Source organism: Dryobates pubescens, chromosome 9 (assembly GCF_014839835.1).
Source record: "Dryobates pubescens isolate bDryPub1 chromosome 9, bDryPub1.pri, whole genome shotgun sequence".
Lineage (NCBI taxonomy): Eukaryota > Metazoa > Chordata > Aves > Piciformes > Picidae > Dryobates > Dryobates pubescens.
This window is the reverse complement of record NC_071620.1, coordinates 40,104,558-40,123,277: the sequence shown is the minus strand read 5'-3', so window position 1 is coordinate 40,123,277 and position 18,720 is coordinate 40,104,558.

Sequence of the window (18,720 nt, the reverse complement as noted above, 5' to 3'; positions counted from 1 at the left end):
GCAGCTGTATGAATTTAATACTATATTGCTGTTTCTGCAATAGGCCTCCTCGATTTCACTTTACCTATTTGCCAGCTGGTATGATTAATATTGATTTAGTTTTACAAGCAATTAAATTGGAAAACATAAACAACCTTTCTACTGGCTTTTCAACAGACAGTAGCACATAGCTGAGGTTTTGGCAGGAGGGGTCCTCAAAACATTAATACTGCAACAGCCAGGATATTTGTGCACAAATAAAGCACATAAATATCACAGCTTCTTTACAGGTCTGGGATTTCCATTTACAAATTTCAGGGAACAATAATTTACATGTATTCTCCTGCAGTGACTTCATCTGCTGGAGTCAGAAGAGGGCATCTAAACAGCTATAGCTGCTTGATAATAGGTGTAGCTTTCTATTTTAACTTTCTACATGCTTTGTTTGTGGAATTAGAAATGAAAGCTGAAATAAATCTGAAACAGAGATGAAAGAGTCTTCAGTTCTATTGAGATCAATTATGTCTAAGTGATCCCTTACATCCCTCTGGCCTGCATCAAGAATAGTGCGGCAGGCAGGAGCAGGGAAGTCATTGTGCCCCTGTACTCAGCACTGGTTAGGACAAACCTTGGGTACTGTGTCCAGTTCTGGGCTTCTCAATTTAAGAAAGATATTGAGACACTTGAATGTTTCCAGAGAAGGGCAATGAGGCTGGGGAGGGGTTTGCAGCACAGCCCTATGAGGAGAGGCTGAGGGAGCTGGGGTTGCTTAGCCTGCAGAAGAGGAGGCTCAGAGGAGACCTTCTTGCTCTCTACAACTACCTGAAGGGAGGCTGTCGGCAGGTGGGGGTTGGTCTCTTCTCCCAGGCAACCAGCACCAGAACAAGAGGACACAGTCTCAAACTGTGCCAGGAGAATGTTAGGCTGGAGGTGAAGAGAAAATTCTTCAGAGAGAGAGTTGTTAGCCATTGGAATGTGCTGCCCAGGGCGGTGGTGGAGTCACCATCCCTGGAGGTGCTGAAGGGGGGGGTTGGACGTGACACTTGGTGCCATGGTTTAGTAGTTATGAGGTGTTGGGTGACAGGTTGGACTTGATGATCCTTGAGGTCTCTTCCAACCTTATTGATTTTATGATCCTATAATTTTTGTTTCATAGACATCTTTGGTTTGATATCAAGTCATCAGATGTGGTGCAATTTTCATTTGTAACATTCTGTAATTATTTCAATTGCAAATTTTCAGAAGCCACAGCTGACTTTACCTTCGGTGATTAAACACTCCTTTCCATAATATATTATTACATGACAAAAGTTCATGCTACAATTAAACAAACAAACAAACAAACACACACATAGAGAATAGAATAGAATAGAATAGAATAGATTGGAATAGAATAGCATAGCATAGCATAGCATAGCATAGAATAGAATAGAATAGACCACGTTGGAAGAGACCTTTGAGATCATCAAGTCCAACCTATCATCCAACACTATCTAATCAACTAAATCATGGCACCAAGCACCCTATCCAGTCTCTTCCTAAACACCTCCAGGGATGGTGACTCCACCGCCTCCCTGGGCAGAACATTCCAATGGCCAATCTCTCTTTCTAGGAAGAACTTCTTCCTATTATCCAGCCTAAACCTCCCCTGGCACAGCTTGAGACTGTGTCCTCTTGTTCTGTTAAACTGGGCCCAAAACTGCCACCCACTGAAGAAAAGATGGATATTTAAAAGCCCCCAAACATCTGTGCACCTGTGAGTGCTTTCACAGCATTTTCTACTTTGATCTAGAGAAGAAATTTTGTATTAAGCTTAGTACAAAATCCTTCTCCTGGACCATTAGACTACTAGATTTAGAATCATAGAATGGTCTGGGCTGGAAGGGTCCTCCAAAGGTCATCTAGTCCAACCCCCTCTGCAGTAAGCAGCGGCATCCTCAACTAGATCAGGCTGCCCAGAGCTCTGCCGAGCTCTACTTTGAGTATCTCCACGGATGGGGACCCCAGTCACCTCCCTGGGCAACCTGTTCCAGTGTTCCACCACCCTCAGAACCTGTTCCTAATACTTGTGTGGTTTAGTAGATCCTCATCAAGTTGCTGCTATTTTGGTGACAGCCATTGCCAATATTGTGCTCCTTTTTTTTTCATTGTCAGCTAGCAGGATGTTTATTGGATTCATAGAAGTTTCCTACATCCCTAGCTTTGGCAGTCAAGGTTGTGTTGTTGCACTACACTGAACTGTGCTTTCAAACACCAGCAAGTTCTATCTGGTACCTTGTTGAAAGCCCAATTCCTGCAGGAACTGCCTGCTACATTGGATCTGTATCAGCCATGTGCTGCGCTGTGGGTAGGATTAACAATGCTGACCTCACGCAGGATCTTGAGCAGCAAGCTCAGTTTTCAGGTAAGCCTCTGTTGCAGCTGTTAGCAGCTCCTTTGTGCTATGCAGGTCAGACAGGAACTGAGCATATTTCATGTTTCATTCATCAGCAGACTTTCAAGAGACAGCGCAACAACTATATTCCTCCTCCAGTTTAGTAGGAGGGAAGTAGGTTTGATTAGTGATTTGAAACAGACCTCAGTGAAGAGGAAACATTAAAAAGAACATGCAGATATGTACATTAATGTATATATATTTAACTCTTTCTCACCTCTTTCCTACGTTTTATTTATGTTTCTATATTTCTATTTGTTTCTATTTCTATTTCTATTTCTACTTATTTCTATTTCTGTTTCTATTTCTATTTCTAGTTCTATTTCTATTTCTATTTCTATTTCTATTTCTATTTCTACTTATTTCTATTTCTGTTTCTATTTCTATTTCTATTTCTATTTCTATTTCTATTTCTACTTCTATTTCTACTTCTATAGAATCATAGAATCAATAAGGTGTAAAGACCTCAAAGATCATCAAGTGTAACCTGTCACCCAAGACCTCATGACTACTAAACCATGGCTCCAAGTGCCACATCAAATCCCCTCTTGAACATCTCCAGGGAGGGTGACTCCACCACCTCCCTGGGCAGCACATTCCAATGGCTAACAACTCTCTCTGTGAAGAACTTTCTCCTCACCTCCAGCCTAAACTTCCCCTGGTGCAGCTTGGGAATGTTTATTTCTATATTTCTATTTATTATATTTATATTATTTCTAATTATTCTATTTCTGCTTATTTCTGCTGCTTTTATTGCTACTTTGGTTTCTTCTATCACTCATCTTAGATTTAAGTCCATTGGAAAATGACTGTTGAATAATACTATGCAGTGGTCAAACAGAAAGTGACATTTCAATGGACTGGAATATTTTTGGAGCTGTTAAAACAAACTTTAAATGCCACCAGGTAGGTTGGAAGAGGTGCTGGTGTCTTATCCACTGGGTTTTGAACTGAAACTTTCAAATGGTGACTGGATGTTGGAATTTGCACTTTTTATGATGAAAAATTCATGAGGTTTAATCAGCCCTGGAACCAAAAGGACAAATCAAAGAAAAAGAAAGAAAAAAAAAAGAAGTGTCAGCTATGTCATTGGTATCACTATGATAGGCTAAAAAAAACCCCAATCCAGGTAGTAAAATGTGGGACATGAGAAATCTTTCCTTTCCTTTCCTTAAAAAGGCTCAGGTGTGAATCAGAGATTTTGAAATGAATGACTGCACTGTGTGCCAAGAGAATAGCAAAGTAAATTTCCTATGTTCTTTCAGGAGACCTAATTATTCAAATGTATCCCTTCCATGGCTGAGAAACCTCTAATCAGCTCTCTCTGCCCTGCTCAGTTTCCTCACCTCCCCTCAAAAGGGATGCTGGGATGGGTTTTTCCCCTTTCTTCTAATTATGGAAAGGAGGACACTGTTAAGCACGCTGTCCAGTGATCTCTAGCTGGGTATGGAAACAGGGACATGAAATCTAAACCTAGAGGTTTGCTCTGTGTTTCTCTGCCCGTGCTTGCAGCCTTGTCAAACAGCTGTACAGCAAGAATTGACCAGTTCTGCAGAGTTTCATTGATTCACAGCACTCTCTGCACAGCTCCTGCTGCAGCTGCCACTCTGTTGATGAGAATAACCTGACTGGCCATTTGCTGGTAAGAAGAATTGACTCCACAGCACAACAAAACCTTCTCTGTAAGAGTGGAGGAGGTTCAAGATGATTAACTCCCTTGGAGGCTCCTAGCTGTTTTAATTTTCTCACTGGCTGTTCATAACTAAGAGGTATTGCTGCACTGCTCTGCCCAGGCTCTGCTAAGAGAGCCAACTCCTTGGAAGTACATTTCATTTTACAAGGAACACGCAAGCCCTGGGTGCAATAACCTACACTTCAGGTTTTTCAGGGCAGAGATACATGATTTATTCTGCCCTGACTGATTCTTATGATTTTATCTCAAGGCTTGACATATTTTCATGGACATTTTATGAATTTTAAAACTCCTAAAGACTATTTATGAGAGGGAACATTTTTCAGAATTCACTTTAAAAGAGGCCATGTTGATTAAAAATAAGATGTTCAAAAGTCTACCTTGAATTTTCGGAGTCACAGAATCACAGAGTGTTAGGGGCTGGAAGGGACCTTGACAGATCATCCAGTCCAACCCCTCTGCCAGAGCAGGATCACCTAGAGCAGATCACACAGGATTTGAATATCTACAGAGAGGGAGACTCCACAACCCCCCCGGGCAGCCTGTTCCAATGTTCTGTCACCCTCACAGGGAAAAAGATGCTTCCTCATGTTTCCATGGAACTCCCTATGCCTCAACTTCCACCCATTGGCCCTTGTCCTGTCACTGGGCATGGCCTGACTCCATCCTCTTGACACTCACCCTTTACATATTTATAAACATGAATGAGGCCACCTCTCAGTCTCCTCCAAGCTACAGAGCCCTCAGCTCCCTCAGTCTCTCCTCATAAGGAAGATGTTCCACCCCCTTCTGCATTTTTGTGGCTCTGCACTGGGCTCATTCAAGCAGTTCTCTGAGGTCCTTCTTGAATGGAGAGGCCTAGAATTGGACACAATATTCCAGATGCAGCCTCACCAGGGCAGAGGAGAGGGGGAGGAAAACCTCCCTCAACCTACTGACCACAGCCCTTCTAATCCACTGCTGAAAGACATTGGCCGCCTTGGCCACAAGAACAGATTGCCGGCTCATGGTCAACCTTCCATCCGCTAGGATCCCCAGGTCCTGCTCTCCACAATCTGAGTGGGAAAACTGCCTTTCCCTCTCCACATATTTTCTGTCTTTTCTCCAATACGTGTTTTATAGGTCTTGGGAATACCATCCCTACTCTTTTTTAAAGAGGTATATATGGGAATTCATCCTTGGCTGTGGATTTCATTGACTGTTTTGATGGCATGACACGTGCATTAGTTTATCCTACAAAACCAACCATGCTGTTAGTGTGCACCCATGGACACAACACAGAAGGCAAATTCTCCCAAACCAGGAAGATCAGCAGGAGAAGAGATGGTTTAAGATTAGAAGGGACATGAAGACTTTAAATGGATCTCTGACACGTTCTTTTTTCCTACCAGACTCATGTCAGATTTCCATACTGAGTGTTGCCTGTGCGGCCTCTAGAGTCCCAGCATTATTTGGTTAAGCATTAGGGAGGATACAAATAGCAAGGTCATTGTAAAATATGAGTCTCTGACTGTGACATGTCTCCTATGCCGTATCTCCAGTTTGATTCTGCGCTACCTTAGGCACTTGAGGCATGGCACAGAAAGCCCATTTGTTCTGGTGTGTGTGAAACAGAAGGGATAAGCATGAGAAGCCACTAGTCCAGATTATGCTCCGGCTGCTTTTTCTGTCACCACTAAATACAGAAGAGGGACATGCCATCATTCTCCAGGCAGAAATGAGCACAGCCTCTGACATGGAGGTATATGTGAAACCTTGAGAGGATATTTTTTTGAAGGACACAGGCATATAATGCTCTGGTCATGCTGCCAGAAGCCAGAGAGATTGAGACACTCTTTTTTTTCCTTTTCCTTTTTTTCTTCTTTTTTTTCTTTCTTTATTTTTTCTTTTCTGTTTTTCCTTTTCTTTTTTCCTTTTCTTTATTTTTTCTTTTCTGTTTTTCCTTTTCTTTTTTCCTTTTCTTTTTTCCTTTTCTTTTCTTTTTGTCTTTTTTCTTTTCTTCTTTTCTTTTCCTTTTCTTTCCTTTCCTTTCCTTTTCTTTTCTTTTCTTTTCTTTTTTCTTTTCTTTTCTTTTCTTTTCTTTTCTTTTCTTTTCTTTTCTTTTCTTTTCTTTTCTTTTCTTTTCTTTTCTTTTTATTTTCTTTTTCTTTTCTTTTCCCTTTTCTTTCCTTTTCTTTTTTTTTCTTTTCTTTTCCCTTTTCTTTTCTTTTTTTATCTTTTTTTCTTTTCTTTTCTTTTCTTTTCTTTTCCTTTCTTTTCTTTTCTTTTCTTTTCTTTTCTTTTCTTTTTTCTTTTCTTTTCTTTTCTTTTCTTTTCTTTTCTTTTCTTTTCTTTTCTTTTCTTTTCTTTTCTTTTCTTTTCTTTTCTTTTCTTTTCTTTTCTTTTCTTTTCCCTTCTTTTCTTTTATTTTCTTTTATTTTCCCTTCTTTTCTTTTATTTTCCCTTCTTTTCTTTTCTTTTCCCTTCTTTTCTTTTATTTTCCCTTCTTTTCTTTTATTTTCCCTTCTTTTCTTTTCTTTTCCCTTTTTAAATTATTCTTTTTTTTATTTTCTTTTTTTTTCTTTCTTTTTTTATGTTTGTTTGTTTTGTTTTCCATTTTATTTTTTTCCTGTAAAGTCAATCCTCCTGAGATTAGGCTTCCATCTGGTCCTCTGTCTGCCTCATTCTCTGGCTCTGCACTAAGTCAGCAGTTGGCAACTCTAACATGAGACAAAAACCCTCTTAAGTCATCAAAGCCCCAAACTTGCCTTCTGGTACACATAAAAACCCAGCAGAGATTAGTGGCAGCACCAGCTTCTGTTGTCCAAAGAGGAAAGTAGGTTGACAACAAAGCTCATTCATGTCTGCCTTTAAAGGTTTGGATAGTCTTTGCTTTATTAAGCAATCACCATTTCAAGCCTCTGAAATCCCAAGCTGAAAGACCGATTAGATATTACCCTGACTGTGCTCTATTGCTCTAATTTAGATTTATGACTATGTCACTTGAAGGAATGAATCTCCCATATCAGACACAGAAGCATTGGTTATGTTTTTCCTATGGAATACAATGTTTCACTCCTTGGCAAAATTCCCAGAGCTTCAACATGAAGGGGATAAATTATGTACATTGACATGGCACTTTTGTGAATTCTTAATTGGGGAATGGTGACTGTGATCTGAAGAGAAGCATTTTATGCAGCGAGGAGAAGGATAAATCCATTAGCCCCTATAAATTGAAACGTTTAGCAGGAATGATGGATTTATGTTTGCCTTTAATTTTCCTCCGTTGTGTTAAAAAGTCCTCTAACCTTTGAGTATTGACTAGGAGCAAAGAGTGAATAAATCCTGATGGCTTTAGAGGTAAACTTCATTGTGATGATTCGAGTGCAGCATGCCTAAGCTTGTGAAAATAAACAAACAAACCCAACACAACATAGCATTTGTTTACAGTAGCAGAGTGGCACAGTTTGGACACTGCAAAGGTTAAATGTTTTGTGGCCTTTTACTAGCCCAAGAGAATGGATGGAGTCAGGCTCTGCTTAGTGATGCCCAGTGACAGGACAAGGGGCAATGGGTGGAAGTTGAGGCACAGGAAGTTCCATGGAAACAGGAGGAAAAATTTTACAGCTGTGAGGGTGACAGAACACTGGAATGGGCTGCCCAGGCAGGGTGTGGAGTCTCCCTTTGTAGATATTCAAAACCCACCTGGATGTATTGCTGTGTGATCTGCTCTAGGTGATCCTGCTCTGGCAGAGTGGGGTTGGACTGGATGATCTTTCGAGGTCCTCTCCAACCTCTAACATTCTGTGATGCTGTGATAATTCATAGAATCACTAATTTGAGTTGGAAGGGACCTTAAAGATCATTTAGTTCCAACCACATGCTTTAGGCAGGGACACCTCCCACCAGACCAGGTTGCTCAAGGTCTTGTCCAACCTGGTGATACCACAGAGAAAATCAGTTTACCAGACTCTTCTTGTAGTTCCCATGAGTGTCATTTGTGATGATTCAAAGGGATGTTTCTTCTGATGTTTCACCCTACTTGACTAGTTTTACAGAGTGCCACTTCATTCTCCTAAAATTCCTCTAACGCTTGCCACCATCAAAAGCAAAAAGTCATTCTCAGTTGCAGCTCTGTGAAAGGATCTTAAGTATGGAAAAAATTAAATGCATAGTAAGTAGTTGTAATTTTAATGCATCTTAGCTGGTGCATATCTGGACAGACATTTTGGCAGTAGATGTGTGTGCATTCATGTGCATGTATCCACTTCTAATACACAGGAGACTGAGGAGAATATAATGATCAAGAATGGAAATTTTCCATTATCAGGATACTACTAGCTACATAAAATGAGTGAATTACTGCATGCTGAAAAACTGGGGTGGGGAGGAACAGTAATTTCCTTTATTAGCTTTTAAAGGGCCTTGTCACTGTTGTCCTGTGGAATTTTATGGTGAGCCCACACAAGGTGAGGGTTAGTCTCTTCTTCCAGGCAACCAGCACCAGAACAAGAAGACACAGTCTAAAGCTGTGCCAGGGGAGATTTAGGCTGGATGTTAGGAAGAAGTTCTTCATAGAAAGAGAGATTGGCCATTGGAATGTGCTGCCCAGGGAGGTGGTGGAGTCACCATCACTGGAGGTGTTTAGGAAGAGACTCGATGAGGCACTTGGTGCCATGGTTTAGTTGCTTAGATGGTGCTGGATGATAAGTTGGACTCAATGATCTCAAACGTCTTTTCCAACCTGGTTCATTCTGGGAAGGTGGGAATGAGGTTATACAATTTCTGGGAGGGACTGATAGCATAGGCAGCAGGTCAAGGGAGGTGATTCTCTCCTTCTACTCAGCTCTGGTGAGACCCCACATGGAGTACTGCCTCCAGTTCTGGAGTCCCTGTTACACGGTCCTCCTCCAGGCTAAGCAACCCCAGCCCTCAGCCTCTCCTCATAGGGCTTATTCTTGAGGCTTCTCACCAGCCTTGTTGCCCTTCTCTGGACATGTTCAAGAGTTAGGATAGGATAGGATAGGATAGGATAGGATAGGATAGGATAGGATAGGATAGGATAGAATAGAATAGAATAGAATAGAATAGAATAGGAGTAGAATAGAATAGAATTAACCAGGTTGGAAAAGATCATCAGGTCCAACCTATCACCCAACACCATCTAATCAACTAAACCATGGCAACAAGCACCCCATCCAGTCTCTTTGTAAACACCTCCAGTGCTAGTGACTCCACCACCTCCCTGGGCAGCACATTCCAATGGCCAATCTCTCTTTCTGGGAAGAACTTCTTCCTCACCAGAACTTCTCCTCAGAGCATGCTTTAAGCATGCCATCAATAAAATATTGTCATTAATCCCTACCCAATAATCTGTCAACACTCTTTCCACAGTCTTCTTAGATGCCTTTTTAATGTTTTTGTTTAAATCAGACAAATAAAAATGCTAAAGTTCATTGTCAAAGTAGTTCATTTTATTTATCATCCAATTGCTTAGCACTCAGTCTTCTGTATTTCTTGGCAGCAATTTCCCAAGTAGAAATGTGAACTCTCAGGTGTTGGCACATTCCAAGGGCCTTCAAAGGTATTTGGTAAAACTTGTCACATTTTAGTGTTTGCAACTTTCCTGGCCTCAGAACTTTGTATCCCTTTATCAGTCATTAGGAAGGGGAAGGCTCATTTCATTGATTGTGCTGTGAGAAGGCTGTTCAGGTTCAGATGGAGCAGAAAGGTTAGTGGAATATCAGTTAAATGCTTCAGTGGTCTGTGACAAATCTCCAGTCATGCTCTTATCACAGCTGATGAATTTAATTTTTAAGAGATGTTAAAACTGAGTGCATCCTCCCGCTTTGCAAGGCTGTAGAAGCAATTGAAAGATGCACAAAATGGTAATTCAGATAATAGCAAACTCCTTCCTTTTATATGCAAATGACCATCATGTAGAGCCAGTCAGTGAAGAAGTCTCAGAATATTTCACCAGAAAAAGTTTATGACCGAGTTATTTTTCTTTGGAATGTAGTCTACCTGGATTTCAGCAAGGCCTTTGACACTGTCCTCCATAGAAAACTCCTGGCCAAGCTCTCAGCCCCTGGCTTGGACAGCAGCACTCTGAGCTGGGTTAGGAACTGGCTGGAGGGCTGAGCCCAGAGAGTGGTGGTGAATGGTGCCACATCCAGCTGGCAGCCAGGCACTAGTGGTGTCCCCCAGGGATCAGTACTGGGCCCCATGCTCTTTAATATCTTTATCAATGATCTGGATGAGGACATTGAGTCCATCATCAGTAAATTTGCTGATGACACCAAGCTGGGGGCAGGAGTTGATCTGTTAGAAGGTAGGAGAGCTCTGCAGGGGGGCCTTGCCAGGCTGCACATATGGGCAGAGTCCAAGGGCATGAGATTGAACACATCTAAATGCCAGGTTCATTCATAAACAAAACAAAACAAAACAAAACAAAAACCTGCGACTAAAAAACTGTGTAAAAGACCTGAGCAATGCCTGCTCAGGAGAAGAAGAAAATACAAGGAGGGAAAAGACAGACACAGGAGAAAAGACATTACCATGTAGCCTGGTAGCAGCATACCAGGAGGAACCCTCTCTCTGTGTCCTAAGTTCCACCTGCTGCAACTCTTGGAGGTGAAGAGGCTGCTCAGAGGACTTGAACTTGGACTTTGGGATCTATCCCTTCCCTCCTCCAGTGGAGGACAGCACAGCCAACAAGGATGACCTCTCCTCCATGCCAAAGTGGCAGCAGCCTTCCTCCACAGACCCAAACTGTCTTGGGGGCTGGGGTATTTGGTAAAATAATTCCTTTCCTCTTTTCTCTCCCTCTTCTCCCTCTTTCTCTCTCTCTATTCCCCCCCACCCCCTCTATTTTCCCCTTTATCCCTCCCTCTTCTTCCTCTCCCTCTATTCTCCCCTTTCTCTCTCCCTCGTCTCCCTCTCTCTCTCTATTTTTTCCCTCTCTCTCCCTTCTTCTGTTCCATCCACTTTATTCTGGTAATAAATAGCCTCTCTGTTGATATTTTGGCCTCTTTTGTGGCCCTAATTTCATAACATGGGAATATTCAAAAGAACTGAGGCACTTTCCCTCTCCAGACCAAGACACTGGTTCCACCAAGAAAAGCTTTTAGAAGTTGGTTTGGTTTGCTTTTAATAAATTACAACTTGAACATGAACCTGTAAGTGGTCAAAATGAACTACCTTCAAAAAAATCTGAATCTGATATTTGGAAAAAAGCATTTCTGTATTTGATATAAACCCACATTATCGACTATAGCTGCTAACAGCCTGTTAGAACAAGGCTTGTTCTACTGCCTTCAGTCAGATTTAGGAAGTGACAGAGGGTCACAAAGTTATCACAAGTCTGGAGCATCTCTGTCTGTGATGAAGGGCTGAAAGAATTGGGGCTGTTCAGCCTGGAAAAGAGAAGGCTCCAGGGAGACCTTCTAGCTAAATTTCAGTATCTGAAAGGGACCTACAGAAAAGCTGTGAAGGACTGTTCAAAAGGGCTTGTAGTGCTAGGATGAGGGACAATGGGTTGAAACTGGAGCAGGGTAGATTTAGGATGGATATAAGGAAGAATTTCTTTACAATGAGAGTGGTGAAATAATCATAGAAACAACCAGGTTGTAAAAGATCTCAGAGATCATCAAGTCCAACCTAGGACCTAATACCTAACACCTCCTGACAACTAAACCATGGCTCCAAGATCCACATCCAACCCTTTTTTTCATAGAATCATAGAATCAATAAGGTTGGAAAAGACCTCAAAGCTCATCAAGTCCAACCTGTCACCCAACACCTCATGACCACTAAACCATGGCACCAAGTGCCACGTCCAGTCCCCTCTTCAACACCTCCAGGGATGGTGACTCCACCACCTCCCTGGGCAGCACATTCAACAGCTTGCCCAGCTATGTGGTTGAGACCCTGTCCTTGAAGTGATTCAAGATCAGACTTGGTGTGGCCCTGGACAGCCTGATCTAGTTGAAGGTGTCCCTGCTGATCGCAGGAGGCTGAACAAGATGACTTTTGAGGGTCCCTTCCAACCCAATGCAATCTGTGAACGTGGAAACTGAAAACTGGGGGAGAATTAGGTTTTTAGATCTGCTGGGTTTCAAAATATCTTAGTGAAATAATTAGTTAAAAAGGCAAACAAAATGTATCAAACATTTGCATCATCTTTTAAAGCTGAAATCATTTGATGAAATATGAAGTAGTTGCTGCATTTTAATTAGAAGATGCATCAATACAGTGACTCACTGACTTAAACAAAAAGATGATTAATTCTGGTATACTGTATGGAGCCATTTTGGTTCTGAGATTCATTTTAATTTGACTGAGGCATCAAAAGAACAAATGGTTAGGTGTAAACAACTTTATAAAATTGACAATTGTTTGCAAGCCCTTCACACTGGTTTTACCTGCATTTATGCCATATTTTCACCCAGAACCAGTTCTGGATGTAACTTTTATTCCTCAAGGGACTGTCTTTTCAAAATCCATTAAACAAGCAACTAGAATATGCATAATAAAGTGGATTTGCATTTAGTGGTGAGGAAGGAGCTTTGAAACGGGCTGCCCAGGGGGGTGGTTGAGTCACGGATGCTGGATGGTGTTTAGAATCACAGAATCACAGAATCAGTCAGGGTTGGAAGGGACCACAAGGATCACATAGTTCCAACTCCCCTGCCATGGGCAGGGACACCCCACACTAGATCAGCCTGGCCAGAGCCTCATCCAGCCTGGGCTTAAATACCTCCAGGGACAGGGCCCCAACCATCTCCCTGGACAACCCATTCCAGGGCTTCACCACTCTCATGGGGAAGAACTTCCTCCTCACATCCACCCTGAATCTCCCCACCTCCAGCTTCATTCCATTCCCCCTAGTCCTATCACTACCTGAGATCCTGAGAAGTCCCTCCCCAGCCTTCTTGTAGCCCCCTTCAGATACTGGAAGGCCACAATTAGGTCACCTCGGAGCCTTCTCTTCTCCAGACTGAACAGCCCCAACTCCTTCAGTCTGTCCTCACAGGAGAGGTGCTCCAGCCCTCTGATCATCCTCGTGCCCCTTCTCTGGACACACTCCAGCACCTCCAGATCCCTCTTGTAATAGGGGCTCCAGAACTGGAGGCAGTACTCCAGGTGGGGTCTCAGCAGAGCTGAGTAGAGGGGGAGAATCACCTCCCTTGCCCTGCTGGCCACACTTCTCTTGATGCAGCCCAGGATCTGATTGGCCTCTGACTGGGGATATGGTTTTGGGGTGAACTTTGTAGAGTAAGATTCTCAGTTGGAATTGATGATCCCAGGAGTCTTTTCCAACCTGAATGTTTCTTTGTGCGATCTGTAAGGGGTTAAGAACAATGTAAATCATGAAAGTATTTCACTCTTCCCTTTGCACCTCTGAAAGGAAATCAACAGAATGTTTTAAGCTTTGTGAAATGTTTTGTGCCTGTTTCAATGCCAGTGGCCAGTAGGTGATTACAGGAGGATTCCATCACTTTTAAGGACATCTCAAAGTGTTATGTACAATTACAAAAGACAGAAAAATCTATAGAGCTTCTGTATGATTAATCCAGACCACTCTAATGGTTTAACCTCAGCCAGGAAATAGGAACCATGCATCCGCTTGCTCATTCTTCCCTCCTCCCAATATGATGGGGAGGAAAGTCAAGAAAGAAACTAGAAATTTTGGGTCAAGATATGAAGAGCTTTATAATCAAAGTATAATCATAATTACAGTAATGATAAAATGTAATATCAATATTTAAAATTGCAATTGAAAGGAAGAGACCAAAAAGAAGGAGAAATAAAACCCAAGAAAAGAGAGGTGATGCACAATACCTGTCACCTGCTGTGGAGCATTTACATTTGCCTTTAAAACTGTGGATTTCCTAGCTGAAGTAGTATTTTCTGTGCTAAAAATCAGTTTAAAGAACTGGCCTAAAATGTTTGGAGGGACATATATAAATGAAGAAGAGGAAAGGAGACTCGAGGAGAGGGAGGCTCAAGGGAGAGGAGACTCAAGGAGAGGAGAGGAGACTCAAGGAGAGGAGAGGAGAGGAGACTCGAGGAGAGGAGACTCGAGGAGAGGAGAGGAGACTAGAGGAGAGGAGACTCAAGGAGACTCGGGGAGAGGGAGAGGGAGAGGGAGAGGGAGAGGGAGAGGGAGAGGGAGAGGGAGAGGGAGAGGGAGAGGGAGAGGGAGAGGGAGAGGGAGAGGGAGAGGGAGAGGGAGAGGGAGAGGGAGAGGGAGAGGGAGAGGAGAAAGAAAGAAAGGAAAGGAAAACCAAAGAAAAGAAAAAAGCAAAGCAAAGCAAAGGAAAAGCAAAGCAAAGCAAAGCAAAGAAAAGAAAAGAAAAGAAAAGAGAAAAGCAAAGAAAAACAAAGAAAATAAAAGAAAAAAGCAAAGCAAAGCAAAGCAAAGCAAAGCAAAGCAAAGCAAAGCAAAGAAAAGAAAAGAAAAGCAAAGCAAAGAAAAGAAAAGCAAAAAAAAAGAAAAGAAAAGCAAAGAAAAGAAAAGAAAAAGAAAAGAAAAGAGAAAAGGAGACAGACCGTGACAGATGGAGAGGTAGTACTTAACACTATAAACTCAGTCTGTCACAGTGGTGGTTGGTTATGGTGGGGTTTTCACTAGGAAAATCTTCTATGAATAAAAAACCTCAAGGAATTGATAACTATTTAGATGCATGCAAGCTTTCGGGAAGCTGAGTTTGAACAGTCAAAATATTTAGGAAGCACTTTAGTACAGAGAGAAGGCGAAATATCTGAACTGGTTTTCTGTTCACATGTAGTATCAGCTCTATAATCAAGAGATAGCAATTTGAAAGAGAAAATCTTTCAAAGTCTTTTAAAATGAAAGAAAAAATCCCCCAAATATTTTCTCACTTATTCTTCAGGAACAGGAGAAAAATAAGTGGGAGTAATCTAATAGATATATATATAACAGAAGTAATGTAGGCTTACCAATTCACTAGCATTTTAGTCTTCAATTTCTGCTTAGAAATTCCACAGTGTCATCAAGCCTTTAATCACAAAGGGATTAAAAAAAAAATAAAAAAGTGATTTCTGTAGCCTTTTTTTTTCCCCCTAAACTATGCAGACAACTTTTTGCATGCTCAAATGCAACTGAAAATGTATGCCAGTTCTGCTCTGTAGCAGCAACATAGCTCAGCCTATTGAAAGGAAAGACAATATTCTGTTTTCCTCTCATTCATGTACATTCTCTGTTAGAGGGTAGGAGAGCTCTGCAGAGGGACCTTGACAGCATGGAGAGATGGGCAGAGTCCAGGGGCATGAGATTGAACAAGTCCAAGTGCCAGGTTCTATACACTGGCCACAACAACCCCGTGCAGTGCTACAGGCTGGGGTCAGGGTAGCTGGAGAGAAGCCAGGCAGAAAAGGACCTGGGGGTGCTAGTTGATAGTAGGCTGAACATGAGACAGCAGTGTGCCCAGGTGGCCAAGAAGGCCAGTGGCATCTTGGCCTGTATCAGGAAAAGTGCAGCCAGCAGGAGGAGGGAGGAGGGAAGTCATTCTCACCCCTCTCTTCTCCTGACTGAATAACTCCAACTCCCTCAGTTTGTGCTCATAGGAGAGGAGCTCCAGCCCTCTGATCATCCTCGTGGCTCTTCTCTGGACACCTTGCAGCACCTCCAGATCCTTCCTGTAATAGAGGCTCCAGAACTGGATATAGTATTCCAGGTGAGGTCTCACCAGAGTGGAGGAGAGGGGGAGAATCACCTCCCTCTTCCTGCTGGCTATGCTTCTCTTGATGCAGCCCAGGATGTGATTTGCTTTCTGGCCTGCAAGTGCTCACTGCTGGCTCCTGTTTAGCTTCTCCTCCACCAGCACCCCCAGGTCCTTTTCTTCAGGGCTGCTCTCAAGTCAGTCCCTTCCCAGACTATATTGGTGCTTGGGATTGCCCCAACCCAGATGCAGGACCTTGCATTTGGTTTTGTTGAACCTCATAAGGTTGTTATGGGCTCACCTCTCCAGACTTTTCAATGTTAAATTTCAATGTTAATTGAAATTTCAAAGTTAACTTGTATTTACCACTGAATAAGGTTCTGTAATGCTTGTTCCAATGACTCAATGTATCACAGTTCCCTGTAGCATGCTAAATATATCCAGCCAATGTTGTAACCAATTGCCAGTGAGTGGGAACAGCATGTGTTACCAGAAGGTTAGCCAGTCTTCAAGTTCAGCTTCTATGCTGTGGCAAAGTGTGCTAAGCTTAAATGGCTTTCTTAAAACTGTAGTTCAAGATGTTTGTGATAATAGAGCTCTTTAAGGCATAGCTATTCATCTGTGCATGTGGAGCTGAGCAGTGAGTTAGCAGCACAGGAACTGAAGTGGCAAGCTAAGTGCTAGAGCACGAAACAGCTGTTAAAACAAGGACAGAAAGTCTCTTCTGTTCACTGTCTTTAGTATAAATGCAGTGTGTCATTCATATTTGTGCTTCAAATGAGCTTGACTAAATCTCAACAACTACCTGACGGGTGGTTGGAGTGAGGAAGGGGTCAGCCTCTTCTCCGTGATGACAAGCCACAGAACCAGAGGTCATGGCTACCAGCTACACCAGGGAAGGTTTAGGCTGGATATTAGGCAATATTTCTTCATGGAAAGGGTTATCAAACATTGGAATGGTCTGCCCAGGGCAGTGATGGAGTCACCATCCCTGGGGGTGTTCAAGCACCATGTGGACCTGGTGCTTAGGGACACGGTTTAGTGTTGACCCTTAGGTTACTGGATCTAGAGTTGGACAGGATGAACAGAATGGAATGGAATGGAATGGAATGGAATGGAATAGAATAGAATAGAATAGAATAGAATAGAATAGAATAGAATAGAATAGAATAGAATAGAATAGAATAGAATGGAATAGAATGGAATAGAATGGAATAGACCAGGTTGGAAAAGACCTTTGAGATCATCCAGTCCAACCTATCACCCAACACATGATCTTCGAGGTGTCTTCCAACCACACATATTCTGTGATTCTGGGATTTAATCTGTGAAGAAATGAGGAGTACTTTTATTGATCACCCTTTCTGTTTTTTTCACTGGAGGCAGATTCCTTTGTAAATAGAACCATTATGGCATATTTCTGTAGTTGACACTGCAGAAAAAGAGTCTCACTAACATTTGGGACAAGACACAGAAATATCCAAGTCAGTGAGCATCATGGGTGTCTGAATCTCTTCACTGACAGAAATAGCCTGGAGAAGAGGAGTCTCAGGGGGTGACCTTATTGCCCTCTTCAACTACCTGAAGGGAGGTTGTAGCCAGGTGGGGGTTGGTCTCTTCTCCCAGGCAACCAGCACCAGAACACAGTGTCAAACTGTGCCAGGGGAAGTTTAGGCTCAAGGTGAGGAGAAAGTTCTTCACAGAGAGAGTTGTTGGCCATTGGAATATGCTGCCAAGGGAGGTGGTGGAGTCACTGTCCCTGTTCAAAAAGAGATTGGAAGTGGCACTTGAAGCCATGGTTTAGTAGTCATGAGGTGTTGGGTGACAGGTTGGACTTGGTGATCTCTGAGGTCTTTTCCAACCTTATAGATTCTATGATTCTATGAAATGGTTGGGCACTTGTGACTGGTGGTGTTTTGGTTTTCATATATACATCGTCTCTCACATTCTGGAAGTGTTAACTGACCACCTTTTGCTACATTTCTGTTTCCTTTGGTAAATTTCATGTCTGTGTCTGCCACCAAGGTCAATTAAGTCCTTACACTTTCTTGTTGGGTTTTATTTTTGAAGAAAACTTCAGGATTCAATCTGCCCTTCCATATCCAACAGTAACTGAATTCAAAGTAGAAGCTCCTCACACTTCAAGAAGAAACAAATCAAGTCTATACAGTTGAAAAGTCATGTTTCTTTCATATGTAAAAGGGGGGGGGGGGAGGATAACATAGGAAATAGTATGCACAAGCCACTTGAGGGTTTTTGCTACTGTCAACATTCTGAATGTATTACAATTCCTTTGAAGATCATTTTAGTGTGCATTGTACATCCCACAAAAGAAATATTGCACGGTGTGTTTCCACCCACTAGATCATGAGCAAGTACCTCAAAATAGCTTGCATCTGTCAGAGACTCTAAGAGTCAAGTTCTCATTTGTGAAGTATTGTATGCAAGTGTACCACAGAGGAATTAAATGGTGCAACATCTGTGCAAAAGCTATGAGCTACTGGAAAACATCCTTCTAATCACACATAGAACCACAGAATGCATCAGGTTGGAAGGGACACTTGGGGGTGATATCACCAAGTCTCATTGTGAAGAACTTCCTCCTTATGTCTAACCTAAATCTACCCTAGAGCAGGTAGGTTTCAAACCATTGTCCCTTGCCCTATCACCACATGCCCTTCTAAACAGTACCACCCCAGCCTTCCTGCAGGTCCTGTTCAGATACTGATATGTAACTATAATGTCTCCCCAAAGCTTGCTCTTCTCCAGGTTAAACAATCCCAAGCCTTCCAGCCTGTCTTCATAGGAGAGATGCTTCAGCTCTTTGATGATCTTTGTGGCCCTCCTCTGGACTCACTCCAGCAGGCACCTGTCTTTCCTGTGTTGAGGACTCTGGAGCCAGGCACAGTACTCCAGATGAGATCTTACCAGAGTAGAGTGGCAGAATC